Raw genomic sequence first — 8,376 nt, forward strand, 5'->3', positions numbered from 1 at the left:
CTAATAATGTTAAGGAAAGAAAGTTACTACTGCATTACTAATATTAAGGAATAAGACGTGTATACTATATTATTAATAATGTTCTGGTAATAAAGTACTACTGCATTCATAATGTGAAGGGAATAAATCAACTGCATTCATAATTTTCAGGAAATGAAGTACAACTGCAGTCAGAATTGTTAATGAAATAAAGTTAGTACTGCATACATGGTGGCATAACAGCTGTCTTTCAATGTCTGCTTTATTTAAAGTGTTCAACAATAGGCTGTTAGATGTATACCAATAATTGTTTCATGTCACCCCAAATAAAGCTGTGTTTTGACAAATTTGTGCATTTTAGGCTGTTGGTCAAGAAATCGAGTCTTACAAAAGCTGTGAAGTCAACACGGGTATAATACCATGAAGTGCCTGAAGATTGGCTGACAAACTACTGATTTGCTAAAGTGTTGATGTGGAGCTGTACTACAACATATAATGCATTATGATATTTGTTCTGCACTAAGATCTGAACCTAGAATAGTAATGTCTAAGGTATTATAGTGCGTTTCTCTTAGGATTGTCTTGTGTTAACCTTTGCATTTCAGCTATATGCATTCCTGAATGCAGTTACGTGGATGCAGGCAAGTATGAAACTGTAATAGCTGTAGACTGCAAATATGCAATCTGCAACTGTATATGACTCAGATAGGCAACCCATCACTCTGATATGGTCTGTACACATCACACATAATCCCATCCACTAGGGGTTAAATGTGTACACCTGCAGTTAAAGTATTAATACACAATTCTCATACTATCTCTATCATGCATGAATGCCATGTACGTGTGTTCAAATGTCACTGCAGTCTTGTGTGACACTACCTATATTACCAGGTCAGACTTTTTTACCAGGTGAGCTCTAGGCACATATCAGTCAATCAACACACAGCCGTGGCTCAGTAGCTCAATTTGATAAAGGATATGTATGTTGTTAATTTTGCCACACACAGACTGGGGTTCAAATCCAGGGATAAGTACTACTATATATTTATAGAAACAGACAAGTACTACTGAATATGTATAGAAACAGTTATGCATTGTTAACAGATTTTCTCCCCACAAGGTTTACAGGTAAATAAATGTCTGAAGTAGCTGTATGAATGGTATAGTAATTTCTGTGTTCAGATGTACTAGTGTATAAACAGCATTCCTCAGCAAGGTGATAAAACTTCATTAAATACACCATCAACAAGTACACTACTATTCCTAGTTAATAAGACAAATAAAATGGTTTATTGTTGGTATGGCTGTATGCCTGGTTTGTCTGTGAATGTCTGCTGATAGTCCAACTGCATGCCTGCCAAGGATAGCAGGATAAGTGTAAACTGTTTGTACTGTGCATGATACATGTCTCTCAAATGTCACTCTGTAATGGATAGTGACCATTGTTGCCAAAACCCTTGGACACACATATAACATCCAGTCAAAGTATGTCAGTAGCACACTCACACAACAGTGCACAGTACACCTTGGTAGTCATATATGTCCACCTGACATGTAATATTCCCCTGTACTTTTGTACCTGTAGGTGTTACAACCTGGCCTATACTGTCACATGCAGATAGCTTGAGAGGTATGTACATGCTAAAGAAGTTATAAGGCACTTGTATGCACAAAGCAAGGGCAGACCTGTATATTATAGAACAATAATGTTGCAAATAATATAGCCTAAACTGTTGTTAATGGAATGTCTACCCCCACTCCTTATCTGCATCACAAATTATAATTCTTATACTATGGGTATTGTTTGCTTTTCACATATGTTGTTCTCAGAACCTAATGTTGGGCCTTGTGTGTTATTATTATTATAAATTACAACGGTTGCATACTAACATGTACCAAAAGCAAGGAAAAACAGTCCAAAAAACTCAGGAAAAAAGAAGAACCCACCAAACTGGAACCAAAAAACTGGGAGGTACCAAAACATGAAGCGACGCGACTAACTATCTCTTCCAAATGCAAACAAAAACAAATTCCATTTGTGAACCGATATTATATGTTCAAAAAGTAAAAGGTTGAAATGCGTTAGGGAATTGTAGTTTAAAGTGATCAAAAGTTTATTTTAGATAAAATTAACACAGCGTATTAGAGTGCTATGTTAAAATAAGGTTAATGCCCTTCTTTTGTTAAAAAAAAAACTTTGAAAAAAATTCTAATGTTTACTCTTTTATGAATAAAATTTGTTCTACTTTATGAATTAATTTTTGTTATGATTAATTCCCTTCACTCTTTTAACTACTTATTGACACTTTACTCATATGGATGACAGAACATCTTACATACTAACATGCCTTGTCAAAATACCAATGTTGTTGGCCTTATGCCGTAACTGTTATTCCATTTATTCTTGTGTTCTGTATGCTATGCAATATTATCATTCTGGGTTAATTGGAACACCCTTGCATGCTGTTAAAACTAACATTTAAATGTGCTGTACATGACTAACCTATACACTTTGAAAAACCCTCCACCATAGCATGAGTGGGTAGGCTGTTTTTTGTGGATCCACCTACCCCACCTCAACTGGCCATGGCACCGGGTCCCAGCACATCTGGGACCCAACCTGGAGCTGCTCCCTCCACTGGTCCTGTACCACCCAGGAACCCCCTGGGCATGGAGAGGGAGTGGTCACCCAGTGACAGCTCCTAGGGATGGTGTGCAGGGATTGTCCAGCATGTTATGGACAATTGACTGCGCCAGATTAAGGGCAGACTGGTGCACCTGGAGGGGGTGGCTGGCCCCAGCACCCATCCCCCAGCACAGCCACCTTCGTGCCATGAAGGAGCATTGGTGACTACCCATGGATGGGGAGCTCAGTTCCACTGCTGCTGTCTGGGGGCACTTGGTTCTCCAATTCCAAATTGCCCACAACCTGCACAGCTGCTGCTGTAGAAGAATTGAAAAATATGGTCCTTTCCTACTCCTATCCTGCACATCCCTACCTGGCTTTCACATTGTTTGCCTCCTGCTTGCCACCATTTCACCACTTTCTACTGCCCCCTTTTTCTTTTCTTTTTTTTTTTGAAAATGCATGGGTTTAAGCAGGGCTAAGTGCCGCTTTGCATCATGGTGTGGTGCGCAAACACACTTAAAGCTGCTTAAAAATGCTTTAATCACCTTCTGTCTTTCTGGCACTGTTCTACATATCAGCAAAATGCTCACACTGGTAAGTCTTGAGCCTGGGACACTGCCAACTATGATGTATAGCATTATCCCGCTAGGCCACTAAGCTTTGAATACTAGTAGGTGTTTCCATAAACTTATCCTGTTTATCAGTTATGCATATCACAAAAATATTCATCCATGCCAGGTTTCAAATCCAGGACCCTGTTAACTACAGCACAATGCATTAGTCCACTAGGTCACTCACCTCTGAGGAATAGCAGGTGTTTCCAGAAACATGTCCTGATTATCAGTGATGCACATCACAAAAATATTTAGCCCTGCCAAGTTTCAACCCCAGGAACCTGTCAACTGCAGCACAGTGCATTAGGCTTCTAAGCAATCCAACTCTGGTAAACAAGAGGTGTTTCCAGAAACATATCCTTATTGCCAGTGACACACTACTTGTACATATAATGGGAAAAATGACAACTTACTTGGGACCATGATACAGAGACCAAACCAGTACAAAGACAAATAAATGCTGATGGATGTACGTGAGGCCTAGGATATCAGGTAGAGCTGACACCTGTGCAGACTGTTGCAGAATGTCCATAGTTGTGCCACCTACATTTGGCACACTTGTTACACAACCTATGCTGTGCGCTGACATACTGGCAAATCAGTACACATTCAGATTATGAAATCATGACAGACAGGTCAGTGTAACACGACATACCCATCTGATCACACATGTTTATGCCAATTCTGTGTAACAGACTGTATGCATGTACATGTCTTGCAAATATACCTGCTATAGTATTGACTCTGTAGCTCAATTTGCTACATTCCTAGCATGCATAGCATTTTTTCATCCACAGTCCTGGCTTTGATTCCAGTGTGTTGCATGTCAAGTACATGGTTGTCGAAACAATTAAATGATTGAGCTGTGCAATGTTAAGCAGAACTTTTTTCTGCTACTGCAGTCACTGCCACCCATATTAGCACCTCAAAGGCCTGTAGGTTGGGACACACTTCACAAATATGTATAGGTATCCTAAATGTCACCTACCACTGTCTGGATGGCAGTATTGCATAACATATGTACCAGAGGCACATGCCTCACCTGGACAGTTATGAGTACCGTCACCCTGGCTATGCTGTGACAACAGAGCCGACAATGCTCCCTAACTCACATATACAGCTTGGTGTCCCAAGGTGTGTTCACAATCCCCAGTCTGACTTCCGGGCAGAATGCAGCATCTGCAGCCTGCAACATATGCATCAGTATGTTCAGCTACCTTCTAGAGACCTACCATACCTGCCAAACACCTAGAACAGGGAATCCACACAACATCCATACATAAAGGGATGGTCAAGTGCCAGGGACCATACCTGTCAACTGTACAGATTTTTTGCAGAATGTCCAGATATTTGCCTCATATAGTTAGTCCATTTTTCATACAATTGTGGTTTCCTGGCAAATTAGTGGCAAATCATTTAAGACTGAAGTTAGAAAATAATGACAGACATTTGAGTTTCAGACTTCATACCCCTCAGAAAATTCAATCTAATGCAAAACCTGTTATTCTATCAACTTTCTAAGTTTGTAAGAGCAAAAAGTAATATTTGAACTTATTCTCTGTGCTGCTATAGACCCCACACCTTGATCAAGCCCTACATGAAGGCCTCAAATACAGCACTGAGTTGCCATGACTTTGGCTAATGAAAATGCAACCCACCTGTTATGAATGCAATTAGCAAGTCTGAACCACAGATTGGTGCACAGGCAATCAGCCGTTCCTGAGCATTACATACAAAAGGCAAGCTGCTGCCTATGGTACACAGGTTGGTGACTTTCTCTATGATGACAGACTGTGCTACCCTAGCATTCTACCCCAGGATTTCTGAACATAGAGGAGTAAAGCACTATACCAGGTATGTAATAGTATTCCCCATGTAATCGGACACAGTTGCAGGATGCAAGCAATGCAGGCATGTGAAGCTGGGATTACAACAACAGAGGTCTGTGGTAAATATCTTGGAATTACATGCTACTGTTAGTCAGCTGTCCAGCAGCTACAGGCTTCCCTTTTGGCTCTGTCTGCTGTGACATAGATCCTAGTTCTGGCCCCTGAGTCCCCCCAGTGATGGTCATCTCATGTACAAATGTGACTGGATTGTATTAGAAAATAGTGACAGTCACTATTGGGGGATACAGCTGCAATATCAGATAATGTACTGTCAGTCTGCTCCTCTCACTCTACGAATGTCACACAGGCATAGTTCAAACATTGTCCAGGTGTTCCTATCTGTTCCTGATGTACTCTGGCTAGGTCACTGTGTACTCAACACCTGTATATCATCGCCTGAGAGCTATGGCTAGCATACCTGTTGACCTTCTACAGCGACAGCAGATTATAGTCATTAGTAGTGGGGGGACACAGGCTCCACCTCAGCAACTGAGTGCACATATTGAGCATGCAATGTGAGGGAATGAATACAGTAACAGATATTAATGTACCATAACTATTTTCTGAGGTGTCTGGCATGTGACAGCCAGATTCTCTACAGTCTAGTAACAACCATTACATATTGTCCAACTGTTTTTCAGGCATCCACATTTGTCTGGCAGAGGGTACACATATATCAGGCACATGCACACATTTTGCAAACATCTGTGACTGCGGATGTTGGGCTATAAGGAGGATACCCTACAACATGTTTGCAGTGCTGTCTGTAATTGTGTCATACAGATGTTGCTGGACTGTCCCCATACACGCACGGTACTACTTACCTATTGGTTGTATGGTGGATGTATGACATGGTACTGGTATGTCGCCCATAGGGGACACACCACAGTAGATGGAAGTGGTGGGAGTGGACACTTAACAACACAGTCCATCACAGCACACAGGGCCATACCTGGTATACTTATGATCATATGAGGTTACTAGGCTATTGGCTCTGAGGTCCTCACAAGCCTAGCACAGCATTCAGCCCATGTGTATGCAAGTCAGCACCTGATAACCCAGTCCAATAGGGACACAGATGGTATCCCAATAAGTATGTCCTGTTAACCATCCAGTTATCCAGGTCTCACTTGAAAAGGTATAAATAGCTACCCTGGCTGATGTGAACAGGGTGTTCATTCCACAGCTGGGTAAGTGTGTGAGACACACATCTGACCTTACAACAAGTCCTGTTGATGTCACACCAGGTTGAAGGTGTGTGTGTGTGTGTGGGTTAATAGAGTGGAGCCTGACTTGCAGTTTTGCAGTAGTCCCTTCATGGTGGAGTCCATGATCACATTGTATGCAAGACAGAGGTGACCTGTGAGGATTCTATCTGAAACTGGGTGGAGGGATGGGTTAATATGTGTATAGTAGATGTGTGAGGCTCTGGTATTCCCTGCTGGGGAACCTCTGTTATCTCTACAGCTGCAGCATGTGCTTTGCCAGGTAAATGACCACAGGGGCATTATACTCAATAATGGTCCTTATTAGGGGGTAATACAGGGATGTTATGACCCCATGTCCCTAGATGGCATACCATTATGTATGAGGTGGGCCAGGTACAATGTTCTCCTTACAAAGGAAGCAACATGGTGGGCAAATGTCATGTTGCCATCAACCTGTGTGCACATGACCCTCTTGACTGATTGCATGTTTAGGATATTGTTAGTACTGCGATAGTATGTGGGGACATCACTCTATCCAAAAGGGATGACACTGCATGTCATGGTATGCAGCCTGAAGCCATGTTTCTGGCACCAGTGATGTGCCTGCATGAAACTCTCTTGACAGATGTCCACATCACTAGGGAATCTGGTGACAGCACCCAGCATGCAGTCATCTGCAAACATGGTTGGCCATAGCCCAATAGCTGTGCCCTGCACCTCAGAAGAGTATATTACGCATAACAGAGGCCCAAACACAGAACACCAGGTTGTGCCTCTAGGTATGGGTCTACCGCTTGGGGGCATTCCCCTATGTGGAGTAGGTGGGTCCTGTCAGTGTACCAATGTGCTACCCATCTGGTGACATATGGACTGATGTCTAGGTGGGAGCATATATCTATTATGGCCAAGTGGTGAATACTGTCAAAGTCTTTGGCCAGGTCTAGGTAGGCAATGTGCACTGTCACCCCCCTATCCATGGCTTTTGTGACTGTGTCAAAGAGGCCAACCAATGGTAACATACATGATTCATGCCTTGACAAAGACTAACTGTGCATGATGGAGTGTGTGGAGGTTGCCAATGTCCTTGTTAATGAGGTTCACTATAAACTGTACCATGGCCTTGCAGAGGAGACTAGTTAGGCTGATGGGTATATAATGTGCCAGATTGGTGGATGCACCACCTTAGTGTAAAGGATTGACAGCGGGTGTCCTCCACTTGGCTGGAACAAAGGCAGTAGTCAGACATTGGTGGAATACAGTGCCTTATGGTGCCACAGTGTCATACTTGGCATCATGTAGGATGCATTCTGTGATGTGATAGGCTCCCATGGCAGCTGTATACCATGACTTTGAGGTGGCAGTGGTGACCTGTTCCGTACATAAAAGGGTAGGGGCAGGTACTAGGCATGTACTGATGAGGGGGACGGGATGACGACCACACTGAATCCGACAGGCAGCAAGTATGCTATACCTACAGGGCTTGTATGTCCGGTGTCCTTGACCACCACTACTGAGCAGATCTGAATGCTTCCATTGATGGTGCAGACATATATGAAGAAGGTGAGATGATTGTCTGTAGTGGATGTTGCCAATGTGGGCTTGGGGTTTGCTTTGCAGGATTCTAGTATCATAGGATCATGGTATCATAGAATGTTACTAGGGCATTGGCCCTGAGGCCCTTACAAGCCTAGCCATTAGTTTATCCCCAACAAAATCATCAATCACCACCTGTTGTTCCTGTCATTGAGGGACACAGGTGGGACCCCTGGAACAGATTTGTGTTATCCCATCCACTCATCATGGTTACACTTGATGAGGGTCTGCATGGTACTCTATTTGACATGTATGGGAACTGCATTCCTGAGACAGGGCAGTCTCTGGGAGACAAATCTGTCTCTTCAGCAGGTTTTGTTGATGTTGCATGTCAGATACAGACCTGTTGTGCTGGTAATGTGCTAGGAATTAGACTCACATATATGGGGCACCTGTTGAAGGGCAGGGTCCAACATTGTCTTGTAGGCATGCCACAGCCCACCTCTGGCTAACCTGTCCGA

This window comes from Protopterus annectens, chromosome 7.part0, assembly GCF_019279795.1.
Source record: "Protopterus annectens isolate FY-2018-M chromosome 7.part0, PAN1.0, whole genome shotgun sequence".
Classification (NCBI taxonomy): domain Eukaryota; kingdom Metazoa; phylum Chordata; order Ceratodontiformes; family Protopteridae; genus Protopterus; species Protopterus annectens.